Raw genomic sequence first — 19,782 nt, 5'->3', positions numbered from 1 at the left:
TTATACTCTTCAAATTTATGTATAGAATTGATGGCGACCTGTGTGATACCAGCACTGCCCTCCTTACTTTTCTTGACTCCCTCCCCCCTGATTGGGTTTGGATTAATGGCTTCCTCCATAAATTGGAGGTGTATGTTCCCGTCCCACTCAGTGGTTTCGTTGTAAGGGTTTTCACCATACCTCCCATGGTTGCACCAATGACGTCCGTTGTGGCAAATGCTCTGGGTTCCCATTTCACTCATGACTGTGAGTCCGAAAAGCTCTGTTGCCCCAACTGTGGTGGTGATCATGACATCACTTTCAAGCAGTGTCCTTACCAAGTTGTGGAGCTCACTAAGGTTCTTCCCGTCGTCACTCCGCCCTCCAGTCGTCCTTTGCCTCCTCCTGCCCCGGTTCCATGTCACCCGCCACTGCCTTTGCTTGTGCCCGACCCGTTTGTCACCGACGTTCTTCTTGCCCCTGAGGCTTCTTCTCTCCCACCCGCCATTGAACAGAGTCCAGATCATGTTGACGCCATTGTCGCTCGTGTTGTGGATGCACTCAAGACGGTGCTGGTCCGCCTCATCACTAAATTCTTTCCGCAATCCATCCTTCCCATTTCTGAGGCTGACCCGTCGCTCCTCTCCTCCACTTCTTCTTAGGTTGACGTCCATCCTCCAGCAGCTGCCTCTGCTATCTCCAATGCGTTTGAATCGATGCTGGACAATGCCCTTCATGAACTCCCTGGCGAGCCTTCCCTGTCTCTCTCCCCAGGCTGCCTTGCCACACATTTCTGCCCCCGATACTAAGCGGAAACACTCCTCAGTCGTCCAGATTTCCAAGCGCCCTGCCACCTTGCCTGATGGGCCTGTTATATAGCGTTCTCCCACGACTTTCCTAGCGCCCTTCCTAGGTCTTCCTCTTGTTGTTCAGGCTCCAGATGTTGTCAACGTACATTGCCCTGTCCTAACCTCGCCTCTCCCATCTTGACTTCCGCTCCCCTTCTACACATTCGCCCTTGCCTCTTTCACATCCTTTGCCCCCGCCTTCATCTCTTGCCTCTGTCCCTCGCTTTCTTTACTGCAGTGACGCTTTGCATTCACCTTCTGTTTTCTTTATTCCCAGCCTACGTTCCTTTTCTCTTTATTTTGCCTTTATCCTTGCCCGTCTTGATGGTGTCGTTATCTTCTTGACTCGGGCACGTTGTGACTGTTGGTGGTGATGTTGTGCATTGTCATATACACATCTTTCTACATTTCCACTCGTGCAGTCATCGGGAGGATAAACCTTCATGCAAACTGCATGTATTGCAAAGAAGAAGAAGATTTCCAGACTGTTTCTCAACATTTAACACTGGTATTTCTACCTACACAAGGGTCACTCTCTTACAATATGCAGCGGTTGTATGGTACCCTGCAACGGTACAAAAAGTACCTCTAAAGGATACCTGTTCAACCAGGCTGTGACTCATACGTCAGGCTGCTCGCAGCCGTGTCAAACAGCCTGGTTGATCAGTCCAGCAACCAGGAGTCCTGGTCGACGACCAGGCCGCGGGGACGCTAAGCCTCGGAAGCACCTCAAGGTAGGTAGGTAGGTACCCATATCTTAAGAAGCATATTAACAAACTGGAAAAGGTGCAAAGACATATCACTAAATGGCTCCCAGAACTGAAGGACAAGAGCTATGAGAAGTTAGAGGCATTAAATGTGCAAAAACTAGAAGATAGAAAAAAAAGGGGCGATATAATCACTACGTACAAAATAGTAACAGGAATCGATAAAATTGATAGGGAAGAATTTCTGAGACCCGGAACGTTTATTTATTTATTTATTTATTTATATACAAGAAGGTACATAGGGTTTATGAGAGTACAGAGCATTAAAGTTTTTCATACATACATTCTTGTAAAGCCACTAGCACGCATAGAGTTTCAGGCAAATCCCTAAACTAACAGGTAATTTTAGACAATTCACAGCAAAATTGACAAATTTTACAGGTACATTTCAGCCTTACTATACAGGTACAGATAATTTTAAGTGGAATAATTACAGCAAACCATCAAATGTTTACAGGAACATTGCAAGAACTTTTGACACAAAAGCAGATTAGAATAATACACAATAATAACAATACACAACAATTAAAGGATTACTAGGTACATTAGTATGTACCCAGGTACAGTCTCCGTGGTGTAGTGGTAAGACACTCGCCTGGCGTTCCGCGAGCGCTATGTCATGGGTTCGTATCCTGGCCGGGGAGGATTTACTGGGCACAATTCCTTAACTGTACCCTCTGTTTAACGCAACAGTAAAATGTGCACTTGGATGAAAAAACGATTCTTCGCGGCAGGGGATCGTATTCCAGGGACCATAGGATTAAGGACTTGCCCGAAACGCTACGCGTACTAGTGGCTGTACAAGAATGTAACAACTCTTGTATATATCTCAAAAAAAAAAAAAAAAAAAAAAAAAATTAGGGCAACATTCCAGGGTTACACATTGGTTCACTGAAGCAAAATATGAGGATCATTTAAAGGAATAATGCAGCAGGATAATTACTCAATACAACAACCATGATATCAGAAGATACTGTTAATCACAACTACCTCTTACTTAAACTCCAGCATTATGGAATCCAAAGCCTTGCCCTGGACTATATCCGATCCCAACTTAGTGACATACACCAACGTGTAGCCATCAATGATACAACCTCTTCCACTCTACCAATAACAGTTGGAGTGCCACAGGGCAGCATCTTGGAACCTCTTCTATTTCTTATATATATCAATGATCTGCTTAATGTTTCTAATATTCTTAAACCTATATTGTTTGCTGATGATACTATCCTCATCTATTCAGACCCCAACCCCACATACACTAAATAATGTTTTGAATAATGAATTAAAAAAAAAGTCTACTTAACAAGAGACTCAACTTCAGCACCCACATTCAACACATAACTAAGAAAGTCTCTAAAACAGTTGGTATACATTCCAAAATTAGATATTATGTTTCTAACTCTGCTCTCCTCTCACTATATTATGCATTTTAATCTATCCCTATCTTACTTATGGTATCTATGCGTGGGGGGTCAACCACTGCAAACCACCTAAAGCCCATCATTACCTAGCAAAAAATCTGCCATCAGAATAATAACAAACTCTGCTTTCAGACAACACTCGGCTCCCTTGTTTAAATCCCTTAACATGCTAATAAAACCCTCGATTCTTGAGGCTGTGGTCTTGTTTGAAGGCATATTTGCCACCGTTCACTGTGCCTCTTTGAGGAGGCCAGGTTCTGGCTTATGGTCCCTTATAGGCCAATAGAACCATGCAAATGACAACACCTAATAGTATGACACATTAGAAATAGTAGCTTCAGCAAACCACTGGAGCTCACCTAGAAATTGGCGTTTCATTACATTCAATGCTGGATTTTTTAACTGATTAATATATTTCTAAATTGTTTTACAGGAACACAATATGAACTGGCAAAGAGTTTCCAGTTCGAGAAAATTTATTAAGAGGCTTTAAAAAGTGAAATTAAAAATATAGTTCATGAAGTGAAGTATGGCAAACATACTATCATTTTAGCCTATGGCCAGAGTGGTGCTGGAAAAAGCACCACTATTGAAACCCTACAAAAAGCACTTCAAGGGCTGCTAAAATTAAAGGAAGAAGAAGAAACTAAGTTTTTCTTAAATACTGTACTGTATTAGCTAGCTAATCCTGATTTCACTTGTAGAGTATATTATAACAATTGTATACAATGGGGCCTCGACTTACGATGCTAATCAGTTCCCAAAGATGGATCGTAACTCGAAATATTGTAAGTCGAAGTGATTTTTCCCATAAGAAATAAAGGGATTTGAATTAATCCGTTCCCCACCCTCCAAAATATTAACATACAAATACATTTTATACTGAATACAATGTTTTTTTCTAACTACAATACAGTACCTAAGTTGATCTTACCTTTATGGAGGGCTCTTGAGGGCGTATGGAAGATGATGGGGGGTGGGGGAGGAGGAGAGGTATTACTGTTTGGAAGGGGAGTCCCCTTCCATTATCACATCAGGCAATGATGTTTTCTCTGGGGTACTCTCTCTCCTACGTTTGCCTGATACCACTAGGACCTGGTTGTGGTTCAGTGCTTGTTTGTCTCACTACAAATTTGTCAAGAGATATTTGTTTTTCTCTTCGTTTTAACATTTGTCTGTAATGATGCATCAGTGTCATTGAATAGGTTAAGGCAACAACCTACTGCAGCTTGATTTGGGCGAGTCGTTTCAGCAAAGGTTTGCAATTCTTCCCATGCTGCAGACATTTATTTAATTGTTGAGGAAGAGACATTCTGTACTCTTGTTTCTGCTCTATGGTCATCCTTACATGGGTTTTCATATGTTGAGCTTTACCACTGACTTTCCTGGGACTCATGGTGTGATATATAATAATTACTTTAATGTTCAAAATGCAAAAAATCACCACAAACGAGGAATTTCTTATAGGGGCGATCGTCACTAAGCGGGCAGCTGTAGTAAACCGAGGCAGGTCTGACCGCGTGACGGGGAACCACGCGCTCGGTCGACGCGAATGTGTACCAACAAATATCGGAAGTCGACGACGCCATCGGATGTCGAGTCGCATTTTTCGATGAAATTTACATCGTAACTCGAAATTATTGTAAGTAGGGGCAATCGTAAGTCGAGGTGCCACTGTACACTGGTACTGTACCTTCGTTTATGCATTTAATCCGTTCAAGGTTAATTTGTCTGGTAGACAAGATCCCTCTGCAAATCAAGGGTCCCAGAATGTGGAATGACCTTCCCAATCATGTCAAATTTAATTGTGGTCTTCTGTTTATTCAGTTAAAATTGCTTCTACTGTTCTGTTTAAATTTCTGCTGTTCCATCCATCATATAATTATCATTCTTTTTTCCCTTTTTCAATTCAATTTATGCTTTGATCTAAATTAGTTTTAACGACTGAACTGTGCAACGTGCCAGTAGGCGTTTGATGGGTGGTGCGCAACGCGTTTCAGGGATCTTATAGGTATAGCGTATGATTCAAAACTCCTGCAGCTACATGGGCTTTACATCGGCTTCCTCAGGGCTCTTGTAAACAGATGCCATTTAAAAAAAAATCATGTACAGTGTCATGGTTTGTGTCAAAGAATTTTGTCACACCTGTGTCTCGGAGTTCTGTCAAGAATTTGGCGGTGGTGGACCTTTAAATGTTGTCTAGGGGAATTTATTTCCCTAGATAACATCTATTCCCCATTCCAAATGGTTACTGGAGCCTAGGGGAAATTAAGGAGTATGGAAAACAGCCTAGTACAAAGACACAAATTTATTTGCATAAGACACACGATAATATATATTCAACAATGTGAATTCCTTACAACTCAAGGTCATGCTGTAGTAAAATAACCTCCAAGTGGGCTCTGGCTACCCTATGGCTCACAATCCCAAACCTGGAACCTTGCACACAGCCTCCACACCTACCAACCGGTGACACACACATTTACACCTCTAGGAAACCTGGGCTCTTATAAAACATCACCAAAGTCCATCACCTAGTGGTATTCAGGCAAACGTAGGAGAGAGAGTACCCCAGAAAAGTCATCACTGCCTGATGTTATGATGGAAGGGGACTCCCCTTCCAAACAGTAACACCTCTCCTCCTCCCCCCTCATCACCATCTTCCATACGCCATCAAGAGACCTCCATAAAGGTAAGATAAACTTATGTCCTGTATTGTAGTTATAAAAAAACATTATTCAGTATAAAATGTATTTGTAAGTTAATTCTGAGGGTGGGGAACGGATTAATTAAATTCCCTCTATTTCTTATGGGAAAAATCACTTCGACTTCGCTTCGACGTTCCCAGAGACTAATCCGTCTCTGGGACCGGATTACCATTATAAGTCGAGGCCCCACTGTATAAGAGAAAATAATTTTTTGGAAAGAACTTATTTCCTGCACACAGGGGAGGTGGTGTATTTCAAGCCCGAGCAGTACAGTGGTTAAGTTTTAGTCTAAGTTCCCGAAGTCTTAAGTTTCAGTATCTTGTGTGAAACACTGTGCGTATTAGTGGCTTTAGGCTTTGTATATACTAGCTCTATCTAAAAGACCAACATTCTGGACCAACATGTATAATTATTATGTATCGTGCCACGAGTCCCAGGAAAGTCAGTGGTAAGGCTCAACATATGAGATCCCATGTAAGAATGACCATAGAGCAGAAACACGAGATCATTCGTAAATACGAAGATGGTATGCGGGTAGGTGAACTGGCTAGGCAGTACAACAAATCTGTCAACGATATCCACCATACTGGCTAAGAAAAATGACATTATGAGTGCTAAAGTGGCAAAAGGCGTATCAATAATCACGAAACATAGAACACAAACACTTGAGGATGTTGAACAGTTATTATTAATTTGGATACACAACAAGGAGTTAGCGGGTGATAGCATTTTGGAGGCCATCATTTGTGAAAAGGCAAGAAAATTGCATGAAGACCTTTTAAAGAAAACCCCTGGAACGAGTGATGCAGAAGTGAAAGAGTTTAAGGCGAGCAGGGGATGGTTTGAGAAATTTAGAAAAAGAAGTGGAATTCATAGTGTTGAGGCATGGGGAGGCTGCCAGCTCAGACAAACCAGCGGCTGAAAGATTCATGGGCAAATTTAAAGATTTTGTGCAGAGGGAGGCATACCTACCACAACAAGTGTTTAATTGTGACAAGACAGGGCTATTCTGGAAAAGATTGCCAAAGAAAACATACATTACCAAGTAGAAGTCATTGCCTGGACACAAGCCTATGAAAGATCGGTTTACTCTTGTGTTGTGTGGTAATGCGAGTGGCGATTTGAAAATTAAACCCTTGCTTGTGTATCATTCCGAAAATCCAAGGGTTTTCAAAAAATATAATGTGCAGAAACACAATGTGTGTGATGTGGAAGTCTAAGGCATGGGTGACTAGGCAATTTTTTACGGAGTGGGTGAATATGGTGGTGCGCCCTGCCATCAAAAAATATTTGCAGAAGAACAGTTTGCCACTCAAGGCCCTGCTTCTCCTCGATAATGCTCCTGCCCATCCTCCAGGCTTGAAAGATTCATTGGATGAGGAATTTAAGTTTCTTACAATAAAGTTCCTTTCTCCCAACACCACTCCTCTACTTCAGCCTATGGACCAGAAAATCATTGCCAATTTTAAGAAACTTTATGAAAGGGCACTTTTCCAGAGATGTCAAAGTGACGGATGCCACAAACCTCACCCTCAAAGAGTTCTGGAAACACCATTTTAACATTTATAGTGCTTTAAAACTTGTTGACAAAGCCTGGCAAGAAGTGACTGTAAGAACCATGATCTCTGGCTGGAGAAAACTGTGGCCTGAATGTGTTGCAGAACGAGACTTTGAGGGGTTTGAGCCTGAACCTGAAGTGCCTCTCGTTGAGGAAATTTGTTTCTCTGGGTCGGCAATTGGATTTGGAGTTGGATGGTACTGATGTTGAAGAGTTGGTGGAAGAACACAACGAAGAACTGACCACCGAAGAACTCCAAGCCCTTCAAAAGGAGCAGCTGAGGAAATTTCTTCAGGGAAGGATGTGCCAGTAGAGGATGTTTCTTCCTCAAAAATTAAGAAAATGTGTGCAATATGGGAAGAATTGCAAACCTTTGCTGAAACGACTCGCCCAAATCAAGCTGCAGTATGTCGTTGTCTTAACCTATTCAATGACACTGTGATGCATCATTACCGACTAACGTTAAAAAGAATGGAAAAACAAATGTCTCTTGACAAATTTGTAGTGAGACAAACAAGCACTGAACCACAACCAGGTCCTAGTGGTATTCAGGCAAAACGTAGGAGAGAGAGTACCCCAGAGAAAACATCACTGCCTGATGGGATAATGGAAGGGGACTCCCCTTCCAAACAGTAATACCTCTCCTCCTCCCCCCCCCCCATCACCATCTTCCATATGCCATCAAGAGCCCTCCATAAAGGTAAGATCAACTTAGGTACTGTATTGTAGTTAGAAAAAACATTGTATTCAGTATAAAATGTATTTGTATGTTAATATTTTGGAGGGTGGGGAACGGATTAATTCAATTCCCTCTATTTCTTATGGGAAAAATCGCTTCGACTTACGATATTTCAAGTTACGATCCGTCTCTGGGAACGGATTAGCATCTTAAGTCGAGGCCCCATTGTAATTTGAAAATGAAAAAAATATGAATAAATTTGGGATTTTTTTTTTTTAACAAGTTAAGGGTCCTCTGATAGGTTAGGTGGGCAGGAAATTCTCATAAAGTTTCAAAACGTTACGAAAAACGTTAAGTCTCCTATTCTAACCTTACCGAGTCGGGCAGACGACTCAAACAGAAAACGGAACAGTACGTCACTTTTGTGACGTACTGTTCTGTTTTAAATGACGTATTTCATTTCAAATTACTGTACGTCCAAGTTTGACCATAGAGCGCATACGAGCTAAAGTGACGTTATTTTTAAGAGGACGGGTTGCTCACAGCCTGTACTGATGCTGATGATTTTTTTTTCCAAATGGTGTCCTTTTACTGGAGTCCTGAGACACAGGATGTGAGCCCAGTGTTGCAGCGGGAGTTTTGAATCATTCCCTATACAGTACCTTAAAATGCCATACTGCACTCTGCGCACCCCTGTTTGGGCTCATTAAGGCGCTCTGTACAGTGCAGTGGTTAATTATATTTTCTTTTTCAGGCCAATATAGACCTCTCCTTCACCTTGGGAGAGGTCTATCATTCCAGTATCAACAACTTGACAACGGGCAGTAAATGCAAAGATTTAAATAATTTGCAAGCAAGTCAAAAGGTATCCCCACTGGGATACTTGAGTTTTTTTATTGATTGTGCGTCTCTCGTCTGTAACTCGTGTTTTTCAGTTCCGGAAGCCTTTTTGTAGCATGCCGTTGCACCTTTTCCAGTTTGTGCTTCTTGACACTTGTGCACCATACAACTGCTACATATTCAAGTTTGGCCTCACAAGTAATGAACAGTTTTAGTATTTCACCATCTATATACTGTACATGTAATTAGAAGCAAGCAATGCATGCGCTCCTCTCACAATGTTCTTTGTGTTCTTCTGGCGACAGCTTACTATCCAAAACCACCCCTAGGTCTCGTTCTTTATTAGAGTTCTGTAATTCCTTTCCACATAATTTGTAAGTTGTGTGTGGTCTATTTTCTCTGATTCCACATTGCATAATATGGTATTTATTCACATAGAATTCCATTTGCCACTTGATGCTCCAAGCACTATCTAGATCAATTTGAAGAGCATTACAATAGTCTGTATCTCCTATCTTCACCAGTATCTTAGCATCATCCATAAACAAGTTAACATAATTCTGTATTCCTTCTGGTAGATCGTTTGTAGACGATGAGCATTATTGGTGTGAGAACTGAACCCTGTGTTACTCCACTAGTAACACTCCTCCAGGCAGATACATTGTCTCTGATTACTGCTCTCATCTGTCTTGTCAGTTAAAAAAAAATTTCATCCATGTCAGAAGTCTCCCTGTCACCCCTCCATCATGTTTGTTTCCAGAACAGCCTCTTGTGTGAGATTCTATCAACCTGTTTTTTAAGTACAGATACACAGTATACCCAATCACCTCTTTCCTGTAGTATATCTGTGGCTCTCTCATAAAAAGTAAGTAGATTTGTTACACAGGATCTTCCTGTTCAAAAACCTTGTCTGTTCATTATTATGTCATTACTGTGTTCAATCCATTTGGCTTTAAACTATTTTCCCTAGTTGGAGGGGTGTTGCCAATGGTAATGGGCCTGATTCCCCCATCCTTCTTCTTAGTGATTCATATTATGTTCAAAAAACAATAAACAAATAGTTTTGTTATTATACTATATACACATGTTATATATAAGTATTTGCATGTTTTGTTCACCATAACGAACCACTAAGTTGGTATTGTGAGTCAAAAAGCAGCAAAGAATGGCCACCATTCATCAGCCACTCCCTCACCTCACTCACCAACATGCTCCTCCCACCATACTGTGTTTGCTTTTATTCACTATACACAGACATTATATATAAGTATCTACATGTTTTGTTCACCATAACTGTACATCTAAGCTTGTATGGTGAGTTCAGGCAATAAGAGACGTAGCTACTCTGTCAGCTGGTGGCTGCCACCCTCGCTGGTTCAAGGCCAGATGCACTAATATTTCTCCTCCAACAATAGTTTGTGGTGTTATTACACTATATACACACTTATGTTTTATATCTACACGTTTTATTCACCATACCTGTACAAATAAGCTGGTATGGTGCCCAAAGACCATAGTGGCCACCAGTACATAACATGACATGTATGACACCCTTCCCTCACCAAAATGGCAGCTCCCAACCATACTCCTATTGCTGTTATTACACTATACACACGTTATATACAAGTATCTACATTTGTGTTCACTATAGCGAACCACTAAGCTGGTATGGTAAGTTTAGTCAATAAAAGGTGACCACACAGGTGGGGGGGTCTGGTAGCTGAGCGGACAGCGTGCAATACTTTTAATTCTGTGGCCCGGGTTTGATTCCTGGACCAAGCAGAAACAAATGAGCAAAGTTTCTTTCACCCTGATGCTCCTGTTACCTAGCAGTAAATAGGTACCTGGGAGTTAAACAGCTGTTATGGAGCTGCTTCCTGGGGGGAGGGGTTTGGAGGGAAAAAAAGAAATTAGTTAGTAGTTAGTTACAGCTGATTGATTGGCAGTTGAGAGGTAGGCCGAAAGAGCCAAAGTTCAACCCCCAGAAGAACAACTAGGTGAGTACACAGTCAGATGATGATGCCACCTCCCTCCCTCTTTCAGCATTACTCCTCCCACCATGGAGCACAGCGCTAAATATCTCCACAATCCTGCTATTATCAGAATCCTGGTCAGTTTTATCACAGGGGTCTTCTGTAATACTATCATTGCTAAATAATAGCATGTACATATATATTTTGACATTTTTAGGCACTGCTGTGGTCACAAGCTGAACAGGGGTGCTGTGAGCTCATGCTGCGTGCGCTAGCCTTGGCGGCTCAGTTAGTACTGAGGCTCTCCCACCCAGGAATGTTGCCCAGTGTTTTTCTAGGTGGTGTCTGTTAACTATCGGTCGTGGCTGGACTAAAGCTGCCCCTATCCCTCACAGGGCATTTAAAATCGTGTGCTAGAGCCTCAATCGTCTATATATATATTGTGCAGGTTTGGTAAAGCTACTCCCATCGTCTATATATGTATTGCGTGGTCTAAGGGTTAAAAAAGGCAGAACACCATCCCGGCCCTAGACGACATGATTCATTGGTAGGCGTTTCTTGGATTTATTTTGGCAGTTTTGAAGCTGCTGTCTCATTTCTAGCCAGCAGTGGTCTGGTTTTTCTCGCCGACTTTCTGGGTGCTTCTCGAGTAGTTGCAGAAATAATGAAACCTCACAAATTTTATCATAGTACCACTGCTCCATGTGCCTCTGACCCCCTTTGAACCTGGCCTCCTCTCTGGAAGGGCCAGGTTCTGGCTCGTCGTCCCCATAAGTCAAAAAGAACTCTGCAAATGATAGCACCTATTAATTTGGCACTATATCAACATAGCTTCAGGGAACCACCTGGACTCGCTCAGAAATAGACATCTCATTACATTAAATGCTGTTTTTTGCACTTTATTATTAGTTAACTGAACTTCTGTCAATATTTTTCAGAAAATTAAGATAACTGGCTTCGACGAGTGCATGGAAAAAAGAGGCATTTAAAAAAAATATTAAAAGGGCTTCTACAAGGCTGAATCTGCAATTGTCAAGGAGCCACACTGACGAAACTACAAGTGGACTCTGCCATTGCCCAAGGTAAGAATTCTTTTTTTATATTTTCTGGGGGGAGCCACTTTGGCTCTCCCCGGAGCTATTCAGGCTGATATGGATATTCCTAACTTTGGTATCAGTCGATGTAGGTGGAGTTCTAGGCCTACCGTGGACCACGACCAGAACCTGGCCCCCCCTCAGAGAGACACGAGGTGCAATGACCTATAGATATGCACATGTGATTTTGGAGCATTCTATATCTGCCATCGATCAGGACAGGCACCCAGAAAGGTAAGCGCCTCAAAACAAACATCTTCACTTGGACCATCGACTTGCTTTGGCGTCACCAGCAGCTTATTTTCATCTAATTTTGTTATGAAATGATACTTTTTCAAAGTATAAATGTTTTTCCATGTTCTACATTCAGCACCAACATTATAATGAGTAAATATATCATATTTATTCATTACTAGCATAATGTCAGGGAGCTTTGGGTGGCTTTGGGTAATTAGATGGCCCCCTGGATTATTCCTGATAGGTGTGCTTTCTTTCTTCTTGACCTTCACAGACTTCATTTTGGTGTACATGGTAGCAGAATAAATGGAAAAACTGAGAGGTGGAAACAATGAGCATCGGGCAGCACACTTCCTCCAGGGAGCAACACGTTAGTGAAGTTGAAATGGGATATTATGGGTTGGTCTAGCCGTTAGTTTCAATCACATTTGGGTCACTGTATACTTTTCTGCCTTCTAAAGATGTTAAATCATCTGTGGGTAGCTGATGGCTCAAGGAGCAGCTGACAAAGAATTGGCATCTAACCCGAAATTGGTGCAAAACACAGTTGATCGGAGTAAGTCCCTGATCATTTTTGGCTGCAAAGAAAAGGCAATAACATCTAGGTCAGAAAGAGCTGTAGAAGAAGCTAAAGTAGTAGATAAAATTGTTGGCCTCGTGGAAGGTCTTACAAACAGAGAATGTGTGCGACTACAGGAGAATAGGCAGGTACGTAAAAGGGAAAGATCGACCTTTGAGGATCACCCTAAACGGTGCCAAACAGATGGAAGAAGTACTAAGGAATGCTAGAAAATTGCAAAGGGATGAGGATGGGAAAGGGTGGTCGTTAAGACGAGATCTTTCAAAAGAAGATAGAGAGAAGCTGAAACTGAACCTCGCCGAGGCAAAACATTTAAATGAGAGCAGGAATGAAGAAGAAATAAATTCTTTTTTTTTACAAAGTGATAGGGGTAGGCAAACCAGTAAAGTGGTACATAAAGGCAAACCAACAAAATCAATAGAGGGGGAGTGAAGAATAAGGAGAGGGGGAACAAGTTCCTGAAGATTGCATACACCAACATAGATGGAGTGAGATCAAAGATACTGGAGTTAAGTGATGTAATACAGCTGCAGACACCAGACATTGTTGCACTCACGGAGACAAAACTTGATGTAATTTTAAATGAGGTCATATTCCCAAGGGGCTACTCAATTTGGAGACGGGACAGAAAAATTAGGAAAGGCGGTGGCGTTGCTGTGCTGGTAAAAGAACACCTAAAGGTGAAGGAAATAATGACTGCCAATCCACAAGAAGTTGACATAATAGCACTAGAGATCTGCTATGAGGATGATAAACTAATGATGATAAATGCATATAGTCCACCGCCAAGCAGCACATGGTCAAAGGAGGAGCTAGATAGTAAACGTGAAGGTCTTATAACAATAATGAGAGAGATTATAGCGAGAGCGGATAACGATAGATCACGACTGTTGATAGTCGGTGACTTCAACTTGAAATCCATAGACTGGGAAGCATATGAAGCTAAAACAGAAGATTTTTGGACCTGTAAATTTGTAGACCTCATCCTGGAAACATTCTTGTATCAACATGTTAAACAAGCTACGAGGATGAGGGAAGGGGACGTTCCCTCCATGCTAGATTTGATATTTACCAGGAAGGAGGAAGAGATATTTGACATTCAGTACCTTCCTCTCTTGGGTAAAAGTGACCATGTCTTTTTGGGAATAAAGTATGCAATGCGTTATAAGCTGGAAGAAAATAAGGAGGTTCAAGCAGTTGAAAAACCAGACTTCAGGAGAGGACATTATGGTGACCTTAGAAATTTTTTTAGTGAGTATAATTGGACAGACTTGATGCTAGGCAAGGAAGTGAATGAGATGTATGGCAAGTTTTGTGAAATATATGATAAAGGCACAAAAAAATTTATACCAAAACAGAGATGCAGAACTAGGAAACAGGATTGGTTCAATAGAAATTGCGAGAGGGCTAGAGACCGAAAGACACAAAAATGGAATCAATACAGGAAGAGGCCGAACCCCCAAACATACCAGCGATACAAAGATGCGAGAAACAACTACACGGCAGTGAGGAGAGAGGCAGAAAGAAATTTTGAAAAAGGGATTGCGGACAAATGTAAAACAGAACCAGGTCTATTCTATAAATTCATAAACAACAAATTGCAGGTAAAGGATAATATTCAGAGGTTGAAAATGGGAAATAGATTCACGGAAGATGAAAAGGAAATGTGTGAAACACTAAACGAAAAGTTCCAAAGTGTGTTTGTACAAAATGAAATCTTTAGGGAACCAGATACAATAAGAATTCCAGAGAACAACATAGAACACATAGAGGTGTCTAGAGACGAAGTGGAAAAAATGCTCAAGGAGCTCGGTAAGAACAAAGCAGCTGGCCCAGATGGCGTTTCACCATGGGTTCTGAGAGAATGTGCATCTGAGCTCAGCATTCCACTTCACCTGATCTTTCAGGCATCCCTGTGTACAGGAATCGTAGCAGACGGGTGGAAACAGGCTAACATAGTTCCAATCTACAAAAGTGGCAGCAGGGAAGACCCCCTCAATTATAGACCTGTATCATTGACAAGTGTAATAGTGAAAGTATTGGAAAAACTAATCAAAACTAAATGGGTAGAACACCTAGAGAGAAATGATATAATATCAGACAGACAGTATGGTTTTCGATCTGGAAGATCCTGTGTATCGAATTTACTCAGTTTCTATGATCGAGCCACAGAGATATTACAGGAAAGAGATGGTTGGGTTGACTGCATCTATCTGGACCTAAAAAAGGCTTTCGACAGAGTTCCACATAAGAGGTTGTTCTGGAAACTGGAAAATATTGGAGGGGTGACAGGTAAGCTTCTATCATGGATGAAAAATTTTCTGACTGATAGAAAAATGAGGGCAGTAATCAGAGGCAATGTATCAGAATGGAGAAATGTCACAAGTGGAGTACCACAGGGCTCAGTTCTTGCACCAGTGATGTTTATTGTGTACATAAATGATCTACCAGTTGGTATACAGAATTATATGAACATGTTTGCTGATGATGCTAAGATAATAGGAAGGATAAGAAATTTAGATGACTGTCATGCCCTTCAAGAAGACCTGGACAAAATAAGTATATGGAGCACCACTTGGCAAATGGAATTTAATGTTAATAAATGTCATGTTATGGAATGTGGAATAGGAGAACATAGACCCCACACAACCTATATATTATGTGAGAAATCTTTAAAGAATTCTGATAAAGAAAGAGATCTAGGAGTGGTTCTAGATAGAAAACTATCACCTGAGGACCACATAAAGAATATTGTGCAAGGAACCTATGCTATGCTTTCTAACTTCAGAATTGCATTTAAATACATGGATGGCGATATACTAAAGAAATTGTTCATGACTTTTGTTAGGCCAAAGCTAGAATATGCAGCTGTTGTGTGGTGCCCATATCTTAAGAAGCACATCAACAAACTGGAAAAGGTGCAAAGACATGCTACTAAGTGGCTCCCAGAACTGAAGGGCAAGAGCTACGAGGAGAGGTTAGAAGCATTAAATATGCCAAAACTAGAAGACAGAAGAAAAAGAGGTGATATGATCACTACATACAAAATAGTTACAGGAATTGATAAAATCGACAGGGAAGACTTCCCGAGACCTGGAATTTCAAGAACAAGAGGTCATAGATTTAAACTAGCTAAACACAGATGCCGAAGAAATATAAGAAAATTCACCTTCGCAAATAGTGGTAGACGGTTGGAACAAGTTAAGTGAGAAGGTGGTGGAGGCCAAGACCGTCAGTAGTTTCAAAGCGTTATATGACAAAGAGTGCTGGGAAGACGGGACACCACGAGCGTAGCTCTCATCCTGTAACTACACTTAGGTAATTACACTTAGGTAATTACAAAATTGGAGGAGCAGCAGAGTCGTGTCGTTAAACCACCACCACCAACAACAAGCAACATAATACGGCACGTCAGTTTGGATAGCTTCAGGGAGCCTCTGGGGCTCGCCAAGAAAATAGGGTTTCCATTACATTGAACACTGGGTTTTTTTACATATACATGTTCAGGGAAGGGATTTTAACAAATGTCCAATTTTTTTTTATAAAGAACACTTCATTTTTGGCACACCACCAATTTGTCACAATAACAGCAGCACAGCACTGGAGTTAATTCTTATAATCACCACATTATTTTAGGATCTTAAGCAGGCTTAACAGAGGCTGACACATCCATATGTTCTGTTTTACCTATCATTATATATATATTGTTTTTCATTGATTTCAGGCTCATTGCTCTTCATCGACCTCATGGGTGTCGAAACAATGGATGATGTATCAGGTACGGCGTCAACAACCCAGGAGGAGATGAAGAGCGGGAGCAAAACGCTCTCATATTTGAGAGCGTTTCTCGAGGATGTGGCCAGCAAGGTAAGATAAATCATCTTGAATTGACAAACATTCTCTTGTACTATAAATTTGTACCTACAAGAATGTCTATTTGTTTATTTGTTCAGAGGTTGAAGGCCAGATGCTTTGGGCTAGCCTAACCCAAACTTGCAGGGTAAAGGGTTTGGGGTACAGAATTGACGAAGCTGGTATTAGTTTCATTACATTCAATGTTGGTTTTCTGTGGGGAGCCCCTTTGGCTCCCTGGAGCTATCGGGCTAATATGTGAATCATTAGACCTGGGCATTAATCTAAGGAGTTCAGCCTACCAGGGACCATGAGCCAGAACCTGGCCCCCCTCAGAGAGGCACAGGGAGCATTGGCCCTGGAAAATCCCTGTGGTTGGGAATTTTCCTTATCTGCCATCGACCGGAGTTAGGCACCCAGAAAGGTAGGCATAACAAAACAGGCCCTACATGGTAAGAAAATTGCAACCAAAAACTGAACAAAGAGGCAGAATTCCCTCCAGTCCCAAGGAAAACAAGCAAACATCACACACCATACCTTGTAGTTGTGCAGCTTGTCCGCACAACCTTTCCCTCCCCGAGAAGGGGGGGGGGGGGCGCCCTGGACCCCCCACCCCCCGCGCTGGCTACCTAGTACTCCAGCTTGTCAGCTAATTCGAACCAGGGCAGACATCTTCTCTGGCCTCACTTTCCAAGCAGTGTCTGCCTTTATGGTGTCCTCTGCGGTGTTACGTGTGGCAGCCAGGTGTCCACAAGAGGGGGGGGGGTCTGTCTAATTACCCAAAGCTACCCAAACTTACTCAAAGCTGCACAAAGCTTCCTAGCATTGTTAATAATGAATAAATATTTCATTATATAAAAAGTATCATTTAATAATGAAATTAGATGAAAATAAGAAGCTGGCAACGCCATAGCAAGTAAACGGTCCAAGCGGTTTGCTGGCATATAAGCCTCCTGTACCTACCTAACCTAATAACCAACCTACCCAAACATAACTAAACCCAACCTATCCAAACATAAATTAATATAACCTCTAGGCAACAATATATCTTGAATACAGGGGTACCTCGGTTTACAAATTTAATCCGTTCCTGGAGACGGTTCGTAACCTGAAAATTCATAAACTGAAGCGAATTTCCCCATAAGAAATAATGGGAAATGAATTAATCCGTTCCCGACTCCCAAAAACTTCACTTCCAAGTAAATTTTATACCTAATTCACCTAAATCTTCACTACAAAAGTATATTCAACTTATTACTTACTCTCTCTGATGACTCCTGTTGGCGTATGGAAGAGGGTGAGGAGGAGAGGTGTTACTGTTTGGAAGGGGAGTCCCCTTTCATCAGGCAGTGAAGACCTCTCTGGAGTGCACTCTGGCACGATTTGCCTGCATACCACTAAGACCTGGTTGTGGCTCACTGCTCGATTTTCTCACAAGGAGACGTTCCACTGAAGATTGTTTTTCCCTTCTTTGCCACACCTGTCTGTATTGAGGCATCACATTGTCATTGAAAAGATTAATGCAACAGCCTACTACAGCTTTCTGTGGGTAAGTCGTTTCAACAAAAGTTTGCATTTCTTCCCACATCCTACACCACTTTCTAATTGTTGAGGAAGGGATATTCTCTGCCTCATCATCCTCCTGAAGAAATATCCTCAGCTGCCTCTTGTTGCTGCTCCTTTTGAAGGGCTTGGAGTTCTTCGGTGGTCAGTTCTTTGTGTTCTTCCATCAACTCCTCCACATCAGCACCATCAAATTCCAAGTCCATTTTCTGGCCTAGAGTAACAATTTCCTCAACAATAGGCTCTTTATTTAAAAGCTCAAACCCCCTCAGTCTAGTTCTGGCACACATTCAGGCCACAATTTTCTCCAGTCAGAGATCAGGGTTCTTTGAGTCACTTCTTGCCAGGCTTTGTCAAAGTTTTGAAGCACTACAAATGTTAAGAGGGTTTTCCAGGACCATTGCTCCCTGTGCCTCTGAGGGGGGCCAGGTTCTGGCTTGTAGTCACTGGTAGGCTGAACTCCTTAGAATATATTGTCCCAGTCTAATGATTCCCATATTAGACTGGTAGCTCCAGGGAGCCTCCTGGACTTATCTAGAAAATAACATCATTACATTTAACAGTATTTTTGGATGGGCAGTTTATCATTAACTTTATTTAAATCCAAAATTAATATCTGAATAAGTGGTGTATGAAAAGTACTTAGCTGTCTATATATGTAATATTTTTTAGATAAAGAATTATTTTAATTTGTTTTCAGGGTTCCAGCACATCTTATCAGAACAGCAAATGGACCCAATATTTACAAGAGATAAAGAGGACGACTCCAGCAATGAAGATGCATGAACTCCAGCCATTTTATCAAACCTGCAAAAAATCTAGCAGAATAACTATGTATTTTATGAAATAAAGTTTTAAATTGTTAACAATTTTCCCACCCCCCATCCCCCCCTCAAGTAAAAAGTTTATGGCAAGGTTTTGATATTTACTAATATTCAGAAATTGCTTGCAAGATATTGCATAGGTGTAGTGTGCTTAATAAATATTTGAAGTACTGTACTCCATATATAAAGACTTAATGTTCATGTAAATGATTAGTGGAATAGAAAATGTTGACAGTTTGAAGAACAATTTATGATTGGGTTATACTGTAAAATAATAATTATTTTAGGACTATTAGAGGGGCTCCCTGACCCCTAAGCACTGTATAAGATAATCAAATTATGGTTAGGTTCTCAGCCATACCAATGTTGCCTTCAATGACCTAGCAGGTGTTACTACTGAAGCCATTCATACTTTTTTTTTTTTTTTTTTTTTTTAGTTTCCTTAGAGTTAATTCCTAACTTGGATTTCTGACTTGTCATTGTAACACGGGTTTTGGGTCCTCTCTCTCTACTTCTCTTTCTTTCTTTACCCTCTACCCGTATTCTTACTTTTATTTCTAAACCAAGGGACTCCAAAACTTTTAACAAAGCCAACTCCACGCCACGTGGTCCTAAGACGATTGACCGACTTAGGATTCTACACCCAGTATGACGTGACCTAGGCTTTGAGTGAAACTCTAGAATCGCCTCTACGCTGCCACCACCAGACCAGCTACACAGAGCAATGATCGAGGTCTGGATCGATCACGCTAATTAAACAACCTTGGGGCTTGATCCCCACTAGTAGTTTCTAACCTCGGAAACTTGAGTGTGGAATTAATTACACGGGAATGATTCGATGTTAGAATCGGCGCCC

At 41.4% G+C, this 19,782-nt stretch overlaps 1 long non-coding RNA gene across 1 annotated transcript; it reads left to right on the top strand.

Annotated features, from left to right (window-relative positions):
- Window positions 1-7,982: 7,982 nt before the first annotated feature.
- On the top strand, window positions 7,983-18,944 carry LOC123766001 (uncharacterized). The gene is made up of 4 exons (XR_011230708.1): window positions 7,983-8,828; window positions 11,715-11,858; window positions 16,412-16,554; window positions 18,803-18,944. It is a non-coding gene; the product is annotated as an uncharacterized lncRNA (long non-coding RNA).
- The last annotated feature ends 838 nt before the right edge of the window (window positions 18,945-19,782 follow it).

This window comes from Procambarus clarkii, chromosome 37 (genome assembly GCF_040958095.1).
Source record: "Procambarus clarkii isolate CNS0578487 chromosome 37, FALCON_Pclarkii_2.0, whole genome shotgun sequence".
In the NCBI taxonomy this organism is placed as follows: domain Eukaryota; kingdom Metazoa; phylum Arthropoda; class Malacostraca; order Decapoda; family Cambaridae; genus Procambarus; species Procambarus clarkii.
This window is presented reverse-complemented; position numbering and strand designations above follow the sequence as displayed.